Here is a 21,465-nt window from a genome sequence, read left to right on the forward strand (position 1 = left end):
GTAGGGTATACAAAACAAAAAACTAAGATTCAGTTAACTCCTAGAAACAGTTAGTCTTTACTGACTTTGAAACTAACTTTGAAGATCCAAATGAACTCCAAACTTGATGAGACTTGCTTCATTGTTTCCTAGCACAAAGTGTACTTCAAGTCCTATTAAGGAATCTAGTTGAGTTACCATATGAATTTGGAAGACAAAAATGTCACATGTGAACTCGCTGTTGTCAATCAGGGACTTAGAAATATTTCTGAGAGGCCAAAACAACATTCTATCCAAACTTGAGGCCACTATTTGAGCCACTTAGGAGTTGAATTAGGGCTTGGTCCAAAAATAAAGTTTGTTGTACTCCATTCAAACTTCAACTTTTATTTAAGGTCCAACTCCATGCAAGCACTCCAAACAGTTGGTCAACAGAGGTCAAAACCATATTATGAAAAAGACAATTTTAGCTATTCCCACACTTAGAAGCATTTTCTTGACATTTGCTCTAATCATTTAAGTTGTGGGGGAGCCCCCATAGGAACAGTCTTTTATATTCATGAATACATCAGTCCCCTTTCATGATGAAATCACTTTGTAAGCAATGAATTTGTGCAAAAATGAACAAGTTCTTAAATTTCATTATAGCAAACAACTTTTCAACTCTTCTCCCTCTTTTTGTAAAAGAGGTTCAGTGCCTTCCAACCCTTCCCATAGTTAAGGTCGCAAAAAGCTTGAAGTGTGAGCGAGCCAATTCTGATCACAGCTGGTGAGCAAGGAGACTGTAGCCGCTGGGGCGTGGGTTTCCCACAGTCCTACCAGTTATACTCAGAGTTTGTTCATAAAATCCTAGCCCTTAGGACTTACCATGAGAAAAGAGAGAAAACACAGAGAATGTTTGAGAGATAAATGTATTCATACCAGCCCCCGAGTAAGGTCCAACCCCTCGCACTTGCAAGGTTCAGATGTCATGGAAGATCGGGGATTTTGATGACAAAATTGATAAGAGAAAGTATGCGTAAATTTAGGGGTAAAAAGTGATGTAGCTGCTCAATGTTCCAGACGGCAAGGCCTTAGGCATAAATTTTGGTGAAGACCTTGCCGTCGATGGTTTTCAACTTGTAGGCACCTGGCCGGAGTACTTCCATGATGACATACGACCCCTCCTAGGGCGGGGAGAGATTGTGGTGGTCCTTGTTGCTCCACACGAGGTGAAGAACTAGGTCTCCAACATTGAAGGCTTGGTCCTGCAAACATCGGCTATGGTACCATTGCAGCTCCTGCTAGTACTTGGCCGAGTAGAGCAGGCGACATTGTGAGCTTTGTCTAGCTGGTCCATGGCATCTTCGTGGGATGCCTTGGCTCCCTATTTATTGTACGCTCTAATCCTTGGTGCTCCATAGTCGAGGTCGGCTGGGAGGACAGCCTTGGAACCGTAGACCATGAAGAAAGGCGTGTATTCGGTGGCTTGACTAGGAGTTGTCCTTAAGCTCCAGAGCACTATGGGGAGCTCAGTGACCCAGCGTGCACCAAATTTGTTCAACTGGTTGAAGATACTAGGTTTGAGGCCCTACAAGAGCATGTCGTTTGCACGCTCAACCTACCCGTTCGTTCGGGGGTGTGCGACGGTGGCCTAATCGACCCGGATGTGGTGTTCATCGTAGAATCGAAGGAATTTCTTATCGGTGAACTCTAGATCATGTTGGATGATAGGTGTTCCAACCACGCTCATGCCAAATCGACTAAGAACAGTGGAAGGTTGCGGATAATGAAGTCATCATTATCCGCACCACCGGCTTGGCGGGGAAGCCGATAGTCTTCAAGCCAAAGTCTAGGGTTTGTCTCCCCAGAGTACTTCAGGATATTGGTAGGTGGTCGGTACCTTGGTGGGAAAGCAGTGTTGAGGATGTGCTAGCCAAAGGCCTGAGGGCCTGGTAGGCCATGGCTCGAGCTCCGATCCTCACCACTATCGTAGCATCTGCCATGACAAGGATGATAGCCACAGCGGGCTCCTTCTCTTGGGTTGTTGTAGGTGCGTCTGCGGGCATTAAGGGTGCAGCGTGCGTCATGGTTATAGCCTGAGACGCTAATGCATCGGGACCGCAGCATGCTACCTACTGCCCGGTGGTGTTTGGTGGACTAATGTGTCCCTGGCGGGGTGCACCTGAGGTTGTGTGTTGACTGGCATCGAGCTCGCATCATCGAGATAGTGAGCTCTTAGCCTGTTACATCGCTGCACGCTCGAGTAGTGTGCGAATCTCGTGGTGGGCCTGATGATCCTTGGACGTTGTAGCCTCTGGAAGGCCATGGAGCAAGGCCATCGTGACGGTGATGTTCTGGCTTGCCCGAGCAAAGTGAGGAAGGGCTTCATCATCGGCGATGATCCTCCAGTTTACATCGCGGGCCACTGCACGTGCGCACCCACCATCTCTATGGCGTTCGATCTCTCGATCGAGCTCTATGCACTCCTACACAGGCTAGATTCCGGCTTCCTCGATCTCTTGCTTTTGGGCTTTCAGCTGCTCCACCCCCATGCGAGGTGGGGCCACTATCTCCCCCTCAGTTTCATCGCTGAGGTTGCCCAGCGGGGTAGCCTCCTCTATGAGGATGCTTTCGACATGTCCCTCAAGGGTATCCGTCATGAAGCATTCCCAGGAGGGATGATGGCTCCCCCTGCTGGAGTCAGAGCCAAAGGATGACCCTGGCTCCTCTATGAGGAGGTTGTGGAGAGATTCTGTGACATGTTTGATCACCCCTACAAACTCATTGTTCATGGGTGGAAAGACCATGCATCGTGCCATAAGGTGGCTAACGGTCGCCGCAACATTGCGGAGACCAAACGGAAGCGCTATCGGGGCGCTCCATATGCGGTGTTCTAGAGAGAGGGACCCTCCTTTGGAAAACCACATCATGTCATTAGCGTTGAGAAGGGTGAGGTGGTGCTAGTCCTCCCTGGACTGCTAGGGTCCAAGGGAGACACCGAGCTGGCACTCAAGCCTCTCATGGTTGAGGCCAATGGAGGGGAGGGATTTGATGGTGGCGTGAGCCAATGCCAACTCTCCTTCCACCATGATGATGAAGTCTAGGCTCCTAAAGCGCACATGTGTGCCTAGGACCTAGCTGATATCATGGCTAGCCATTCGTGGCCTGATGTTTATCATCGAAACACGCAAAGGTCCCCTACCTAGCGTGCCAACTATCGGTGTTTTGATTAAACACCAACTAGTAAATTTATATTTATTGCACGTTAGACCCAGATGGTGTACTAAAGGACACAAGGTTTATACTGGTTTGGGCAGAATGTTCTTACATCTAGTTTGTTGCTGCTCATGTTATTAGCACTAAAAAAGGTTCATAGTAGGGGGTACAAATGGCCGAGAGAGGGACAGGTCCCAAGTCTATGATGGAAAGGTCGAAAGGATGCCAAGAGCTAGGTTGCTGCTTGGCTGTGTGTTGTGTGATGTGTTGTGTGTGAAATCAATTTGTCCCCTTAGTGGGGTGTCCTACCCTCCCTTTTATAGCCCAAGGGGGAGCAGGGATTACAGATGGGAGAAAGAGGAAAAAACCAAAGGTAGAGAAGGTCCTTTGAAGGTGTCAAGTCTTTCTTTTTCCCTTGAGCCTACCCTACTAACATTGCAGATGGTGCTAGGGATAGCACGTTCATCGATCCTGATAGGGCCATGCTCTGGCTTCGTTCAGCAAGTGGTCGCGTCCCATCCTACTCTAGTGGATGGTGCGACATGCCAGGGTGCCGAGCCGTGACCCAATGGGGAGAAGATGGGGAAGTGACCATATGTCCATTACTATAGATGATGTGACTTCCCTCCTAGATTGTAGTGGTTGTCGTATGCTTATGTCATGGTCCACATCCAAGGGCTGATGGTGGCGCCCACAACACTATAAGGCAAAAGTCAGCGCCTACAACACTGTTTGGGCTCTGTCATGCCTGGAAGGGCTTAAAGTGCCCATCCTGTCATATCCTAATGGTACTTTCCCATAGGCATGCAGGGTATGGTCCTCAATATTGTGGTTGACCTGAGTGTCTTGTCTTACCCTGTGCTCATCATTTATGAAGGAGCAGGGTGTAGACGCCCGAGACATCGGGTGAAGCGGAGTCTACCCTCGAACGTCGGGCGAGGTGGAATCTACCATCGGACGTCGGGCGAGGCGGAGCCAGCCCCAGGACATCGAGCGAAGCAGAGCCTGCCCTCGGACATCGGGCAAGGCAGAGCCAACCCTCAGCCATTGGGGCGAGGTGGAGCCAGTCCTTAGACGTTGGGTGAGGTGGAGCCTTCCATCAGATGTCAGGCAAGGTAGAGCCAACCCTTAGTCGTCGAGCAAGGCAGAGCCAACCCTTAGCCATCAAGTGAGGCAGAGCTAGTCCTCGGACATTGAGCGAGGTGGAGCCTGCCCTCGGTTATCGGGCGAGGTAGAGTCCAGCCCTCAAGGGTCGGGCGAGGTGGAGCCAACCCTTAGGGGTCAGGCGAGGCGTAGCCAATCTTCGGTCATATGGGCAAGAAGTGTAGATGCGCTCTCGTCTGTTCGAAAGCATCAGCATTTGATGGTTATTAGTTTCACCTCTTTGGGTACCCCAGTATTCGGTCCTCGACACTATAGAAGAAAGTGGCATGGAACTAGGCTAGCACTTCCTCATTCTAATTATATCTAAAGCTCATAATATTAATGAGGCCAAATAAGTCACAAGACTTGATGACCTTATTGAATTCTGGCTCATTCTTTGCCTTCATCACCTCCCAATCAACATACTGCATCTTCACAACCTTGGATTTCTTAGAGTTGAAGTTCACAGATGCATAGAAGTTGGAATAAAATTCATTCCAAAACATCTAGTCAATCTCTAAATCCTTTGGCTGCTCATAGGGATTATTCTCACGTGCTTCCTCCACCATCTTCAGCTTTCCCGCATAGTTGAGCATGGGATAAGCACGTGTGTCAATAGGACGCCTCATGACTACATCCATAGAATACTCTCTGATGTAGCTCCTGTCAAACTTCTCAAGATGAGGTGGAGTATCTGGGCAAGCACCTAGAGGAATGGGGCGGCCATCTCTCTCCAGGTTCTCCTCCTCCTGGATCATCTGATCTCTCCTCCCCTGTCTCTAGCAATATCTCTACCTACTGCACTACCGTTGCCCCCTGTGGTCCTGCCATGACCATGACAAGGCATCTTCTTATCCCAAGGCTCTATCATCTTTCTATTCCTCCTCTGGTCATCATCACCTCTAGAGGACATCTATGCAAACAAATATAGGTCCAAATAAGAAACTTTACATAAGGAGTATAAAAGAACACTTGAAAACACTCTAGATAGATGAGATGATTCAAATCTCGAGTTAAGAAAGCACTTTGAACTAATTAGGTCAGAGGGTGCGGCACTGTTGCACCCTAGGAGCGGCACTACTGCACTTAGCGCTTCCCTCTCCCATGATTCAATTCTTCTCAACTATTTAGAATATTTCTCCAACATTCTCCTAAACCACTAGACAATCTCAGAATGAGTAAACCTAAATAAATACATGGAGTTGTCTACAATGTAGGTAAAGTGGCTACATGTTTAAGATAGAAATAAATCTGGTGCACAAATCCAACCAAAATAGAGGGTCATCGATGGAACATCTGCATTTACAAGTTCAATCTATTGAGTGCGGCACTACTGCGGGTACAGATGAGGCTCAACCAATGAATCATTGTTTTGATACAATTCATCCATCAAACTAGTTTCTACCCTAATCATGCAGTCACTAGAAACCATCTTACAACAAATATAGAACTCCATGGCATAGATCGGGATTAGGTTAGGGCTTCACCTTGGTTTTTGTGGATTGAGGAGGAAAGAGATGAAATGGCTCCATCCATGAGCTATAGCGGCTGCTGGCGATGACGAGGAAGACCAGCAGCACGGCGTGGCACTACTAGAAGTGGCAGCGCGACAGTAGAGAGGCGACGACAGCGTGAGGGAGAGAGACAGTGATGGGGTGAGGTGAGGGAAGAGAGGGTTACCTAGGGGCCAGGTGAAATAGATAGAAGAGATGGGCCCCCACAGTAACTTGCCGTTTTGGGCCAAATTCTAGTTGGAATTCAAAGTGCGGCAATACCGCAATGCGGCTCTACCGTAGGACAGGTGCGGCACAGCTAGACTCCCTAGTACAACAAATTTAGCTACTAACTAAATACCTCTATATATAGGATATGGACGCATATCTCAAGCATACTATGATCAGCAGCAAATAGTCAATACAAACAATGATCATAATGCACTTGTTTCTTATGACAAAACATTTTAAGCATAATATTTATAATTTTGCAATTCATTTGTTCTATCCATGCTAGTTCATCAATCAAGGTGTGCTATAGTTCGAACCACATTACGAGAATCAAGTATATTTAGCTCACTACGCAAGCACAAAACCTTGACTCATCAAGAGGCTTAGTGAAGATATCAGCTCGTTGCTTTTCGGTGCTCACATGGCGAATTTTGATATCTCCTTTGGCTTCATGGTCTCTCAAGAAATAATATCGAATGTCTATGTGCTTAGTTCTTGAGTGGCTTACGGGATTATTGGCTAACTTTATGGCACTTTCGTTGTCACACAAGAGTGGGATTTTAGTGAAGTGACATCCGAAATCTTGAAGGGTTTGCCTCATCCAAAGTAGTTGAGCATAACATGCACCGACTGCAACATACTTGTCCTTGGTGGTGGAAAGGGCTACACAATTTTGTTTTTTAGAACTCTAGAACACTAGGGACCGTCCAAGGAATTGACATGTCCCTAAAGGGCTTTTTCGATCTACTTTGCAACCGACGTAATCGGAATCTGAATACCCAAGTAGATCAAACCTAGAGCCCTTAGGATACCACAAGCCAAGGTTGGGAGTGTGTACTAAATATCTCAAGATTCACTTAACGACCACTAAGTGACACTCTTTTGGGTTAGCTTGAAATCTAGCACACATGCACACACTAAGCATAATATCGGGCCTAGATGCGCACAAACCTTAGTATCCATGGCTTTTCCTTCATCATTGAGATCTAGATGTCCATTGGTTGGCATGGGAGTTTTGATAGGCTTGGCATTCACCATGTCAAACTTCTTGAGCATATCATGGGTGTACTTCATTTGGCTAATAAAAGTTCCATCCAGCACTTGCTTGATTTGAAATCTAAGGAAGAACTTCAATTCACCCATCATGGACATCTCAAATCTCTTGGTCATGATCCTACTAAATTCCTCATAAAAAGAATGATTAGTACTACCAAATATTATGTCATCGACATATATTTGGCACACAAATATATCTTTGCCAACTTTATGAGTAAAAAGGGTAGGATCAGCTTTGCCTATTTCAAAGCCTTGTTTAAGCAATAATTCCTTAAGGCATTCATACCATGCTCTTGGTGCTTGCTTAAGCCCATAGAGTGCCTTTTGGAGTTTGTAGACATGGTTGGGAAACTTATGATCTTCAAAGCTCGGTGGTTGCTCAACATAGACAAGTTCTTGAATAGGGCCATTGAGAAATGCACTCTTCACATCTATTTGATATAGCTTGAAGTTGTGATGAGCGGCATAGGCTAGAAGCATTCAAATTGCTTCAAGTCTTGCCACCGGTGCATATGTTTCTTCAAAGTCCAAGCCCTCTACTTGAGTGAAACCTTGAGCAGCCAACCTTGCCTTGTTTCTTGTCACGACTCTATTCTCATCTTGCTTGTTGCAGAAGACCCACTTGGTGCCAATGACATTGGTATTAGGTCATTCCACCAAAGTCCACACTTGGTTTCTTTTGAAGTTGTTTAGCTCTTCTTGCATGGCCATCACCCAATCTAGGTCTCCAAGTGGTTGTTCTACTTTAAGAGGCTCCAAAGAGGAAACAAATGAGTAAAATTGGCAAAAGTTTGCTAAATGTGAACGAGTTGTTACCACCTTTCGAAGACTCCCAAGGATGTTGTTAATAGGATGATCCCATTGAATTGTTTGCCTTAGCCTTGGATGCTCAATGGCCTCTTGTTTATCTTCTGGATCTTCATCATCATCTTTCTCAAATATGTGTTGTAGGTTTTGTCCTTGAGCTAGAGTTGAATCAGCTACTACTGATTGTGTGGGTGTGGCACTACCACCCTCAAGTGTTGCACTGCCATGCTCTGGAGTTGCAATAGATGCTTGCTGTAGTGTAGCATCAGGTACAGTCAGCGGAAATAGGTGCAGCAGCAACTTGAGGAACCACCACTTTAGTAACTTCTTCTTCTTGTGGTCTAATATCACCAACAACCAATTGCTTGATTGCTTCACATGGTGGATCTTCCTTTCCTACAACACTTGAATCAACTTGCTCCACTTGAGAGCCATTAAATTCATCAAATGTCATGTCTACCGCAATCTCAACTCTCCTGGAGGTTTTGTTGAAGACACAGTAGGCATGCTCATTTGATCCATAACCAAGAAGAAAACCTTCATCAACTTTAGGTGCAAACTTAGAGATTTTGGGTTTCTTGTTAAGTATGAAACTGCTTGCACCCAAACACTCTAAAGTAAGACACCTTAGGCTTTTTACCGGTTAGAATCTCATATGATGTTTTCTTCAACTTCTTGTGTACATAGAGGCGGTTGATGGCATGGCAAGCGGTGTTGACGGCGTCACACCAAAAGATGTCCGACTGTCTTGTACTTATCTAGCATTGTCCTTTCCATGTCAATGAGTGTACGGTTCTTCCTCTCTACTACACCATTTTGTTGAGGGGTGTATGGAGTTTAAAACTAATGCTTGATGCCCTCTTCATCAAGAAACTTCGCTTCACACATCCAATTTGCCAAATAAATGATCAAACACTATCCTAAAGTCATAGAAATAACTCTCCTTTGAGAGGTTAACTAAACATGCCTTTTTTCTGTATACAATGGGAAGGGTTTACAGAATATGCTTTCAGCTGAAATCTAAACTAAAAGGCACAATGGCTGGGCATGAAGCAACATGAGGAAAGAAACAATCAAGAAAAGAAATCTAATAGCATCTGAGGGATAAATTCATTAGGTTAGTACAATGACATTAGCATAAATCAACATGTCAACATCACAATTTCTATATCTGTACACTCACTTTTTTGGACAGTAAAAGAGCAATAGCAATGTTCCTTAACAAAAAATAGTACACATCATACCAGTATCTCTTCTGCAATTTCTAGTTTGACTTCTTCCTTTATATCCTTCCAACTGTTTACTCCAATTAGTGGGGCCCATTGCTTTGTAAATATAACGACCTCATCGACAAATGCACGGGTATTCGGTCCAATGGGTCCTCCACGGCTTTCTAAAAATTCAATTGGGAGTGTGTGAATGCGTTCCTTAACTCTCTTGTTGCCTACTATTAATCCTTTAACAGTGCCACGACCTCTTTTCTTGCGTTCATTGGAGCCATGTCCTTGCAAAAAAGACAATAACAATCTTGAGCTGTAGTAGTTCTCAATTAAGATATGTGAACCCAATATTAAAAGTACATGCATTATCACAAACCGTTTCCCTCATCTCTTGCCTTCCTTGCATGGCTTAGCCTATTTGAGGGTGGTGTCGCATTGCTTCCATTGCTTTCGTCGTCTTCGTCTATGATTGCAACGGTGTCACGTTGCTCGACAAATGCCACTACACACAAGGTTAAAGGTTCAATTTTAAAAAAATTAGTACTAAACAACATTGGTTGAAGAAGGAAAATAAATTACTAATTTCTGGAATGTCCCCTTTCATCCTTAAAAATTCCTTGTACGTGTTGACTGCTTGTTGCCTAGTGTCATCCTTCAAATCTATTAGTCACCAAAAAAATGTAAGATGAGGTGTAGTTTATATAAAGGTGCTAAGATTTTGCTTAATACGAAAACATATGCAAAAACATAGATGATATACTTTTGGATTGTTCCGGTCATAGCTTCTTTAGCCAGTCCTTGTATGCATCAAAAGGATCATCCATAAACGGATGCTCATCTTCTTCCAGCTGCTGCCTTGGTCGCTTGAGGGGTGTTATGCTGACTTGCTGTGCTGTCTCTTGTTCCTTTGAGAGTACTAATCTGATTTCCTTCTCACTCTCATTGTCTTGTAGCATAATCTCTGCATGTCTGACAAAATCGAGGGGCTGAAGACTTGCAACATCTCTTCCACAACGCTTCTTGTAGTACAAGAAGTCCCGGGCATTATACCTAAGCTGGTCCTTAAGAGATGTCAAGGTTGACAATTTTATATGAGGCCTTTCCAATTTGAACATTACATAATCCTGATCTGGAAGTCCATTCTTGCAATGAACATAAAGAGTCCACATTTCGCCCGTGCCACTGCATAAATAGGACAATGGTTGATAAATAAACAAGAATAAAAAAGGTAAAGTATTACATATATATAAGTAATTGAACTAAATATCATTGAATTCAGGATTCTATTTTAGATGGTTTCTGTAATCCCATTATAGAGCAGGCACATGCAACATGAGAAATTCAATGCCTGATGCAGAAAAAGGTTAACTACATCCATACATTTTTGTGTAGTTAAACATTGATATTTAAGCATAGAAAACAATCTCATACTTTGTATTCCTGAATCGAAAAAGTACTGATAACATCTTGACATAGGTATAGTGTTATACATATGCTGAAGCTATTGGCTTTGTTTCTAATCATTTTGACAACATTACGTCAACCTGTCATACATATACTGAATATACTTTTATTTTGTCAATTATTTTTGCAGCCTTGCTTTGATGTGAACCCATTGAAGACAGAGTTCCAGATCCATTCAATATCAGAAAATTTGTTCCAAAAAATTTGTTCTAGTTGATGACACAATCAGACAAATCCATCCTCATAGATTGAAAAAAAATTATGCTTTTATCATGACCAAAATATGCAAGCAGCAAATGCTTGAAAACCCTAAACCCCTCACAATTTGTAGAATTTGCTGTGATGAGAGATTAAATATGAATCAAAAAACCTAGATTAAGTAATCATTGTACCTGGGGACATATGGAGAAGAGAACCCAAGATCATCTTCTACTTTGAGGGTGGCCTCAGTATATCGATGGCGATGGGTACCCAAGGCGGTGGAGTCTGTGCTGGCGCTGATGCCCTACGAACGAAGCGCCATCCTGCCTGAAGGCGTTGCCTGCCAGTGGCGTCCTCAACGGAGGCGATGTCGGGGGCGTCCTGGACTCCACATGTAAAATAACCAATGTTAAGGCCACAAATTAGGAACTTAACATGTAAAATAACCAATTACAGGCCTCTAACAAAAAGAAGCCACTCTGGTCATGACAACGGCAACGGCTGAAGAAATAAACAAGGACAGAAGCACCGACAGAACTAAATTAAAGAGCAATGTTTCTAACATTAAGAAGCCACTCCCGCTTAAGCCTGCTAGGCAAGCGCAGGTTCCCGCGAAGGATTTTTTGCAGGCTGGATTTAGCAGGTTGCAGGCAAACCTGCACCCGTTTGCATCCCTAACTAAAGCCCCAACAATCTACCTGGTGCTAACAAACAGGAATCTAATAAACTAGATTTCTGATGACAGCAGTCAAAGCCAACAATCTACCTGGTGCTATATGGATGGGCGCCCAAGGCAGTGGCGTTGTTGCTGGCGCTCATGCCCTGAGGAGGAAGCGACGTCCTGGCTGGAGGCGACGTCGGCGGTGTCCTGGACGCAGGCGGCGTCGGAGGCATCCTGGAAGGAGGCGGCGGCGCCATGGCCCTCATGGAGGCGGCGTCGGGGGCTCCTGGACGGATCACGATCTAATTTTGGGGAAGGGGATACGAATAGGCAGGTACGGGGGGAGGAAGCGATGATATATGGCGCTTTTTTCTTTTTTTCGTTTGTGCGCAGAAATTTGGCGCGGTGGGAAACTTTGGAAAATTTTGGGAGGAAATCAGGCACGTGTTGTGGTTTTGAGCCTTCGTTTTGGCGCCTTCACCTGGGTTTTAGGCGGTCTGGCATTTTTTATACACACGATCGTTTTTCAAATAAAACTTTGCATACATACCATTTATATATATATATATATATATATATATATATATATATATATATATATATATATATATATATTTACGTAATTTTTTAAGTAGGAGTACACACAACTAAATTTGGAATTTGTTCCAATCACCGGAGCTCTGCAACAGCGTAGTGCAGCCGTGGCGGGGCAGTGGGTGGCAGCGGGGCCGAGTAGGACGATGGACAGTGCCATTGGAAAGAGGAAAAAAATCGAGTAATTGCTCACTCGGGGGAGGAATAGACAAATCCTAAAAATAGCGCTACAGTAAAACCCAAAACATGATCAAATTCATGTCACAATTTTATATGGGCAGTTTTTCAAATATAACTTTTGCATACATACAATTTAAATATATATTTACGTAATTTTTTCAGTAGGAGTACACACAATTCAATTTGGAATTTGTTCCAACCGATACAAAGAAATTCATTTAATCTATGTCTTGTGGGAAAATTTGGGAGCCAAATTTCTCTCGAGAGGGCTTGACTCTATAACTAAAAAATGGTAAAAGCCAGTAGGGCCAGGTCGAGGAAGAGGGAGGCCGCGCTAGGGTTTCGCCCGAGCTCGGTGGCCGCGTATGCCAGAATCAAAATCGAATGCACAACATATGTATGCCAGGATCAATTTATTCGTACGTGACATGAGGCTTATAGCAAGGATAGGCTAACTTTGTTTGACACCAGCGCCTAAGCGACACATTCTAATTTCCTTAATTCCTTTGCACCTAATTACTAGGTGAATTCTGCCTTCTCCTCGTAGAACCAAACCAACACTTGGATTCCATCCAAGCTCCCAACTGAACCAACCATTCCCTTACCAAGGGAACCACCCCAAACAAACTAGAGCCATCTAATCTCGAAGAAGTCCAAGTCGATCTTGTCCGTGAGCACGGCTGATATATTGGTTTTACACTCTACAGAGATTGCACATTTTCACTATGAGTCATGTTTTCCACATCACGGTTCACACTACCTAGGTGCTTCGCGGGGTCACACTACAAGCCCATTACAAAGTCCTCCAAGCCTGTTTTACACCTCCTATAAGGTTTCGCCGTGGGTACCAACACCACTGCAGAAGTAGTAGTAGCACTAGAAGTAGTAAAAGTAGTAGTAGTTGGAATATTATATTCAAAAAGTTGGAATGTTCAATTTAAAAAGTTAAACAAAAAAGTTGGAATGATATAAATAGGTTTTCAAAAAATTTAAATGTTGTTGTAATGTTCAATTTTAAAAGTTAAAAAAATATAAAAAAAGAACTAGAAGTGGTAAAAGCAGTAGTCGTTGGAATATTTTATTAAAAAAAGTTGGAATGTTTAATTTAAAAAGTAAAAAAAGTTGGAATGATATAAATAGGTTTTCAAAAATTTTAAATGCAGTTAGAATGTTCAATTTAAAAAGTTAAAAAAATATAAAAAGAACATAATTACACAAAGTCCAGTCGCCTCACCAAGCTCGACCACAAAAGGAAGCTCAGCACAGCAAGGCAGCCTGGCCCAAGCAGGTCCAGTTATGTGCATTTTTTTAGAATGGCGTATGGTACAAGAAGTTCAGTGAGGTTAGTCCCTTCAACTTTTAAGCTACGTTTCATCTCCCTACATTGGCGAGGTGGGACTAATGTACCAACGTTTGGCAACAGCTGGGCAACAGCCAACACACTCCGTCAATGGACCGGCCCACTTCGTTTCCTCAAAACCGTCCCGCACCGGCCACTTCCATCTCCCGTACACCCTCCCTGTCCCGTGAGTCCGTGACCCCCCGCATTCCCCACCTGTGACTCCCACGAGGCACGAGCGACGGAGGCGGCGGCGGATTGAATCCCCCAGGCGGCGACGAAGGTGGCGGCGGAGTCGTCGACCATGTCAAGCAGCAAGCGCGGCCACAACACCCGGACCCAAGCGCGCAACTCACGCGGCCAGTTCGCCCCGCGCGCGAGGTGTACCTCGTTCGACTACGACACTGACGTCGACGGCGATCCGGCCACAATGCGGTTGGCATTGGAGGTTTGGGCGACCGGAGGAAAGCGCGGCGAAGTAACTTTTGGGTTCTAATTTAATTTGTTTCCAGCATTTTCGCTTGTATGCAGCCGAGTATCTGCTACAAATTGGTTCAAGCATTTTGTGTGGTATATTTGGTCACTTTGGAGACAGGATTTTCAACTTCGGGAGAAGGGATCTCTTGTTCCCGCCATTTTTGGGTGTCCTGGATCGGAAGCCTGCTACTCCTATATGGGCTTTTCATTTCGCAGGTAGCTGCAGATGTGCTCCACCAGCTCTTAAGGCCCATACCCATGGACCCGAAAGAAACTCAACCAGCGTAACGTTTCAACTGGGCCGAGCACAGCCACCGGCTTCGGTCTCCTCTCCCTCTCCTTGCGGCCGACTCACACGGCCATGCGACATTGGCCATGGCCGGCCGGCGCTGCCGCAGCAGCCGGCGAGCATTTCCGGTGGTGCCCCGCCCGTCGACGGACGAGCCCACGCTGCATGACTCCGCTGCTCTCGTTACCTACTAGTTAAGAAAATCATCATAAGAATCTTCTCCCAGAGTACTAAATGGAGGGAGGACTCCGTCATTAATGTAAGTGTCATCTGGGTCTTTGTCTTCATCAAACAGGTCATCGCATAAAAGACTTGCTCGGCTTGTGTGCTCAGGAGGTAAGGTTCATCTGAATACCTAAACCGAGTGATATCAATATCGATGACCCCATATTTATTCTTATTGTACCCTCTCGATCTGCTACTACTAGCTGCAGGGACATCAAACCATACACACTGGAACAACATGACTTCCTTGTCACCATGAAAATCAAGGCAAATGATTTTCTTCAGCACACCATACCAGCCCATGTTTCCTGTATTTGCATCGCCCTTCACGAATACACCACTATTTTGAGTAGTTAAGCAGTTCTCTATGGAAGAGACCCCAAAAAGGAAGCCATTTATGAAACACATGTTGAACACACAAGCCTGGCCACAACTCTTGTTGCGCATCTTTCAACAAATCAAAGAATTTCTTTGCACTCTCACAAGGCTCTTCATTGGTATTGCCACTGGTCGCACCCCTAATTAATGCGGACAACAGATTATTGGCGGATGATGCATCATCTGGTGGGCCTACATTCAGATCCCTATCATCATTCAAAAATATGCCGGCGTTACCTTTCTCTTTGACAAAGTTCTCATCAAACCCTTTAGTTAGCAAGTCCATTTGAACCTCGGATTTTCTTTTGTACACGACTCCACAACACCTTGAACATGGACATGGTGCAGTTTCTGATGCATAGGTGCCTTCGAAAATAGTATCAATAAATTTGTCCAGACCTGCTTGCCACTCAACTAATGACCGAGGCAACAGCATCCAACTCCGATCATCATCATGTGCCATTAATTATATCTTCGAAATATCACAATGATTTCCTGTAGCACGTTAAATTGAAGGGATGATGACATTATTATAAACTTTATTTATCAGAGATAAAGAAAATTAAAAATCTATCAATTTTCTGAGCCAAGCTTAAAAAGGGCCCTTTACTTTAACTATAATTTAATAAACTTTAATGCATCCAAAGGGCATTTTTATCAAACTTTATATACTAGTATATCTAGAGCAATATTCAGAAGCTTAGCACTGTCCATTGTGACAACAGCTACCCAGCGTGTTTTGCTATTTTCTCCATCCATGCTCAGAACAATAGTTAATGGAAACAAATGATTATCTCCTTAAAATAAGTGTGATGAACCGAAACTCAGATTGGAGTATTACACATTAAGTCACAATAACTAATCAACACTGCTAGACCAAGCCAAAAACGAAACAGCTAGACCTCAGCATAAATAGAGTACCATTGGCTAAGAGTGAAATGTTTTTGCACTGAACCAGACAAATTAAAAAATGTGTGGATTAGCCAATGCATCTGAATAAGAATCTTGCAAAAATTTGTCTGGATTATCAATAACAGTGAGTAATTTGATCTAGTCAAGTACCAAACTTAACAGTAATATGTAGAGAAAAAACTGAGCAATAATGCAAGCATACGTGATTCTCTTTTTCACGTCAATGATCGCTGGCCGGCCGCTGATCGTCTCTCTCGTGGATGATGAAGGGTGCGAGGTGAAACTGGTTCAATGCTCTGTCCCCTCTCGCACGCCGAGGAATGACTGGACGGTGTTCGCTCTCCTTATCTCGTCGATGATCAGGAAGGAACTAGGGCACCAATATGCCATAGTCGCTGTAGGGAATTCAAGGGCCATGATGACTATGGCCGTAGGGAAGGGGCGCTGCGACGACAAAGGCTTCAGGGAGGCCTTGACCACGCTAGCTGCTGGTGCTGGCTGTAGGGATCAGGGGGGCCTCCACCACGTTCTTTGCAAAGAGATAGTGCGTGGGGGAAGAAGAGAGGCCGTGGGAGAGAAGGAGCCGCGATAGGAGCTGCAGGCCGCGACCTCTACGTGATATGTAAAATTAGATTAGATCCTTTTTCCAATATAACTGGTCAACATTAATTAATATAGGGTACTTTCGCTATTACTAACACAAACATAGACGTAGCCTAGTGGTAGGAGCTTACTTTCAAGACCAAGAGGTCTCAGGTTCGAAACCCATATTGTTGTCATTTTAAAAAAAAAATTATGCAACCATTAAAGTGGAAAGGCTTAGGTATTGCAACAATGTAATTTTTCGTTGCTATATTATAACCTTTTTGCAATGAACGAAACTGCTACATACAACGAAACCAAAATCATTGCAACCTTAGTGACTACAACGAACTATTTTTTTGTTGCTATATGTACCAATTTTTTGCAACGCAAGCGACTATTATATACAATGGAACATATTCGTGGCGATATAGATGGGCTATTGCAACCATAAAATAAAGAGTTGCAATATCACCTTAGTATTGCAACGAAAATAAACTTGCCCACAACGCAAATCAAATCGTGGCAACATTAATCACTTATTGCAACCGTTCAATAATTTGTTGCGATAACACTTACTTTTTGCAACGATCTCCACACTTATGGCCACAAAACAATCTTCATGGCAAAAAACCAATCTATCACAACCAAAAGTGAAAATCGTTGTGATAACAACGCTTGTTGCAACGAAACCATGCCGCTGCGACAAAAAAGCGTGGTATAAGGGTCAGAAGTTAGTAGTGGGTGCTCCAACTTGCTTTCTGGTTTGACAAGCGCTACAAATCCTATCTTTCTCAAAGTGAACATTTGTTAGTCCAAGAATGTGTTCGTCTTTTAGAAGTTTGGCTAAGTTCCCCATCCTAGCATGGGCTAGTCGACGATGTCCAAAGTCATCCCATGCTAGATTTTGCCACTAAACAAGTCTCAAGCTTAGCTTTACTTTTGTTGAAATCAACTAAGTAAAGCTTGTTCTTCAATTGACCCAAAAAGACAATAGAGGAATCCTCCCTTCTAAGGACTTCCACACCCTTATCCGAAAAGAGGCAATTGTAGCCCATCTCACACAATTGAGAAATGGACAACAAATTGTAACTCAACGAATCAACATGTAATACATTTGTAATTGAATGCTCAAGGGTTATAGCAACTTTATTGAGACCAATCACATCCCCTTTTGAATTGTCTCCAAAGATAATAATTTCATTTGAGTGCGTCATTGGGGAATATGATGAGAACATACTCATTTCTCTGGTCATATGATTTGTACATCCACTATCAAGCACCCAACTTGATCCACTAGAGGAGTATGCCTACAAAACAAGTTTAGTTGCTATATTTAGGTCCCCAATTTAACTTGGGGCCTTGCATGTTAGTCACGAGAATCTTAGGAACCCAAATAGAAGTATTCCTATATATGTTGGTTTTCTCTCCAACATATTTTGCAACCACTTTCCCACTGCTATTGTTCCTCAAAATAAAGCATGATGTCAAGCTTTGTCGAGGTGCATAAGTCTTCAGTTGATAGGCATACTTATTTTTGGTGGCCCACACTGATTCCTTAGGCTTCTAGAAAACCTGTTTCTCCTGGTACACCTTCTTCTTGGGCTTAGTTTGATTAGGAGTAGAATTGGTAGCCTTCCCATGTTTGCGGGGCGTGGCACTACCATTGCGCAGGCACTGCCGCTCGGGGACGCTGCACTGCCATGGTCTGTGCAGGCTGATCTGTACCAATTTTGCCCTTCCTTTCAAACTGCACAGCACTCATAGCCATTTACTATCCTTCTTCCATTTGTTTTGGCTCCTTTTGTGTGTCCAAGCCCATGCTTGATTGAAGGATGCCTTCCTTGCTTGAATTGTGGTCCTTTTGATTCATCATTCTTCTTGTCATTGGATTGAGTCTTACCTATCTACCCTTTTTCCAATGACTTCATTGACCTAGCAATTTTGTTTATCATAGCCTCCATGTTTGCAAGGTTAGTGGAATAGGGCATTCAAATCAAGATTAAAACATTTTCCACAACCTTGACTAGTGGAGTGAGTAGAGGTTTTCTTTGCCTTAGGGAGATGTGAGTTGCCATCCCAAAGAATGCCATATTGCATCTCAAGTTCTTTGTGCTTTTCATCCAAGTCACAAAACTTTTTATTGAGAGCTTTATTTGCTTTCTTTGTAATAACATGGTCCTCTTGCTCTTTGGCCAAAGCCTTGCGCAAGGATTCCACCTCACTTCTCTCTAATGCAAGAGCTTCTTTGCTAGCAATGTAGAGATCCTCTTATTGGATAAGAGTCTTGTCTCTAGATTCTAGCGTGGTTTGGACACTCTCTAAATCCTCCATTAGCTTAGTGATGAATAATTTGGTCTTTCCATCCAAAATTTTAGTTATCATATTTATTTCTTCATCACTAGATTCATCATCACTAGAGCTATCACTAATATCACTACTAGAGATATCACTAGGAGGTGGAGGAGATTTGGCCTTCGATTTGGATTTTACCTTCTCACCCTTTGTCATGAGACAAACATGAGGGGAGTAGTAGTCATCATCGAACATGTCATTGAAGAGCCTTGGTGTAGTGGATGACTTGTGAATAGCAATAGTTGCAACCTTCTCATCCTCTTCACTTGTGCTCTCTTTAGTTGAGTCCCATTCATGCCCAATGTGAGCCTCTCCCATGTACTTCTTGCTCTTTTTATTGTTGGCCTTCTCCTCTTTCTTGTCCTTCTTATATTTGTTGTCCTTGATCTCATATGGACATTTGGCAATGAAGTGATCGGTGCTTCCACAATTGTAGCATGTCCTCTTTTTCTTGTTTGGAAAACTTCTCTTCACTACCTTGTAGCCTTGCTCGTTTAGCCCCTTGTGATACCTCCTCATAAAGAGAGCAACATCATCAACTTTCTCATATTGATCATCATCATTTTCACTTTCACTTGAAGATGATGTGGTCTCTACTCTTTCTTAAACTTGCTTGCTTGCTTTGGGCTTGCTAGTTGAAGCTTGTTGGTTGATCTTGGACTTGCTTGTAGAGCCTTGCTTGCTTGATTTGTTGGCCTTGAGAGCTACATCTTTGATCTTGATGGCCTCTAACTTTGCTTGCAATTCTCCAAGTTTCTTCCTCTCATTTGCTTCTTCTCTTTGCATGTCAAAGGTCAAGTCTCTTTTTAGCTTTCTTGCCTCCTTCCTTATTCTTCTCTAATTATCATCGAGAGCTCTTTCGGCATCGATATCCTCAAGATGTGGTAGTGTGGTGTCGCTCGCTGTTAATGCGCTTAGCTTGCTACTGTCCGTGTTGATATCCACCCGCTTCACGCTACTAGTTCCTCCTCCAGCCTCCATACCTCACGCGGTGAAGCGTATGAGGTAACCTGCTCTGATACTACTTGTAGGATCTCTGGTTGGCCTAGGGGGTGAATAAGCCTATCAAAACAAACACTCAAACTTTTATCAAATTCACCCTATGGCACTGCCGCTCTGGAGGGCAGTACTGTCGGACTGCGGTACTACCGGACCAAAACAGCGGCACTGTCGCACCTGCAAACAACTTCTAGTCATAGTTCAAAATCAGTGAACAAAAACTTAGATCGGAGAAATTTCTCAGCTTACTGTAGGTATTATAGTCACTAGATCAAGAGCTAGAATGAGTAGGAACACCGTTGGAGCTAGAAATTTCTTAGCTTACTGCAGGTATTATTTCTCAGCTTCAGCGCTGGAGCGGCAGTGACGCTGGGAAAAGGGTTAGGGAGGCGCGATAAGGATCGAGGAATGTGGTAGCGCTGTCTGCTTAGGCGGAGGAAGGCCAAGGGCAAGGAACAGCGGCATGGAGGAGCTCTATCTGTCCATCCATGGTGGACGCGACCGTGCCCAGCGTGTGCGAGCGCCAGAGAGCGAGGGAGAGGGAACAGAGAGCGAGAGAGACAGCGCGGAGGGCGAGCATAAGTGGAGGGGAATGTGTCCGAGCTCTCCCCATCGATGTAGGGGCATAGGGATGCGCGGCAGCAAGGTGGGGCGCTCGCTGCCCTGCATGGAGGACGCGTCGGCATTTCATCGAGCACGTGGCGGGTGACGGTCGAGGCAAGGTGGGAGCCAATTTTGGGCGGGCTATAGGCTGATTTGGACCTTGGACCCAAAAGCAAAGTTGAAGCCCACAAATTGCTCTACAACTTTCATCAAGGGCATCTGGCTATCAGAGCTCTCCATTAGTAGCTAATTAAGCCCAAAGTTGACACTATCAGTGACTAATCGAGGGTTAAGCCTTGCTCTGTTTGAGCTCGAATTACTTGGTCAAAACATGGTCAAATTTGATCCAACTTCTTCCTATTCCTTCTTCATGATGTAAACTCCAACTTTTATTTTTGGCTCAACTCAAGTTGTTTAACAAAAATCCGAGAACGCAAAATGCCAATCATCATTGCCACTAAAATTCTAGACAACCAAATTTTCTAGATCCAAAACAGCACTGGGTTCAGTTTTGAGTCCTCAATTTGACTAAGTTAGGGACCAAACTAGCTCATGACCCTTAAACAAAGTTTGTTGTACACCTCTTGGTATGCAACTTTGCTTAAAGGATCATGGACTGTATCAGCTTAGTTAGGAAGATACAAGCCTCCAAAGTAGGGTATACAAAACAAAAAACTAAGATTCAGTTAACTCCTAGAAACAGTTAGTCTTTACTGACTTTGAAACTAACTTTGAAGATCCAAATGAACTCCAAACTTGATGAGACTTGCTTCATTGTTTCCTAGCACAAAGTGTACTTCAAGTCCTATTAAGGAATCTAGTTGAGTTACCATATGAATTTGGAAGACAAAAATGTCACATGTGAACTCGCTGTTGTCAATCAGGGACTTAGAAATATTTCTGAGAGGCCAAAACAACATTCTATCCAAACTTGAGGCCACTATTTGAGCCACTTAGGAGTTGAATTAGGGCTTGGTCCAAAAATAAAGTTTGTTGTACTCCATTCAAACTTCAACTTTTATTTAAGGTCCAACTCCATGCAAGCACTCCAAACAGTTGGTCAACAGAGGTCAAAACCA

At 43.8% G+C, this 21,465-nt stretch overlaps 1 pseudogene; it reads right to left on the reverse strand.

Moving 5' to 3' along the window:
- Window positions 1–9,145: 9,145 nt before the first annotated feature.
- On the reverse strand, window positions 9,146–11,710 carry LOC136548592 (uncharacterized; annotated as a pseudogene).
- Window positions 11,711–21,465: the final 9,755 nt, after the last annotated feature.

This window comes from Miscanthus floridulus, chromosome 4 (assembly GCF_019320115.1).
Source record: "Miscanthus floridulus cultivar M001 chromosome 4, ASM1932011v1, whole genome shotgun sequence".
NCBI classification, from domain to species: Eukaryota; Viridiplantae; Streptophyta; class Magnoliopsida; order Poales; family Poaceae; genus Miscanthus; species Miscanthus floridulus.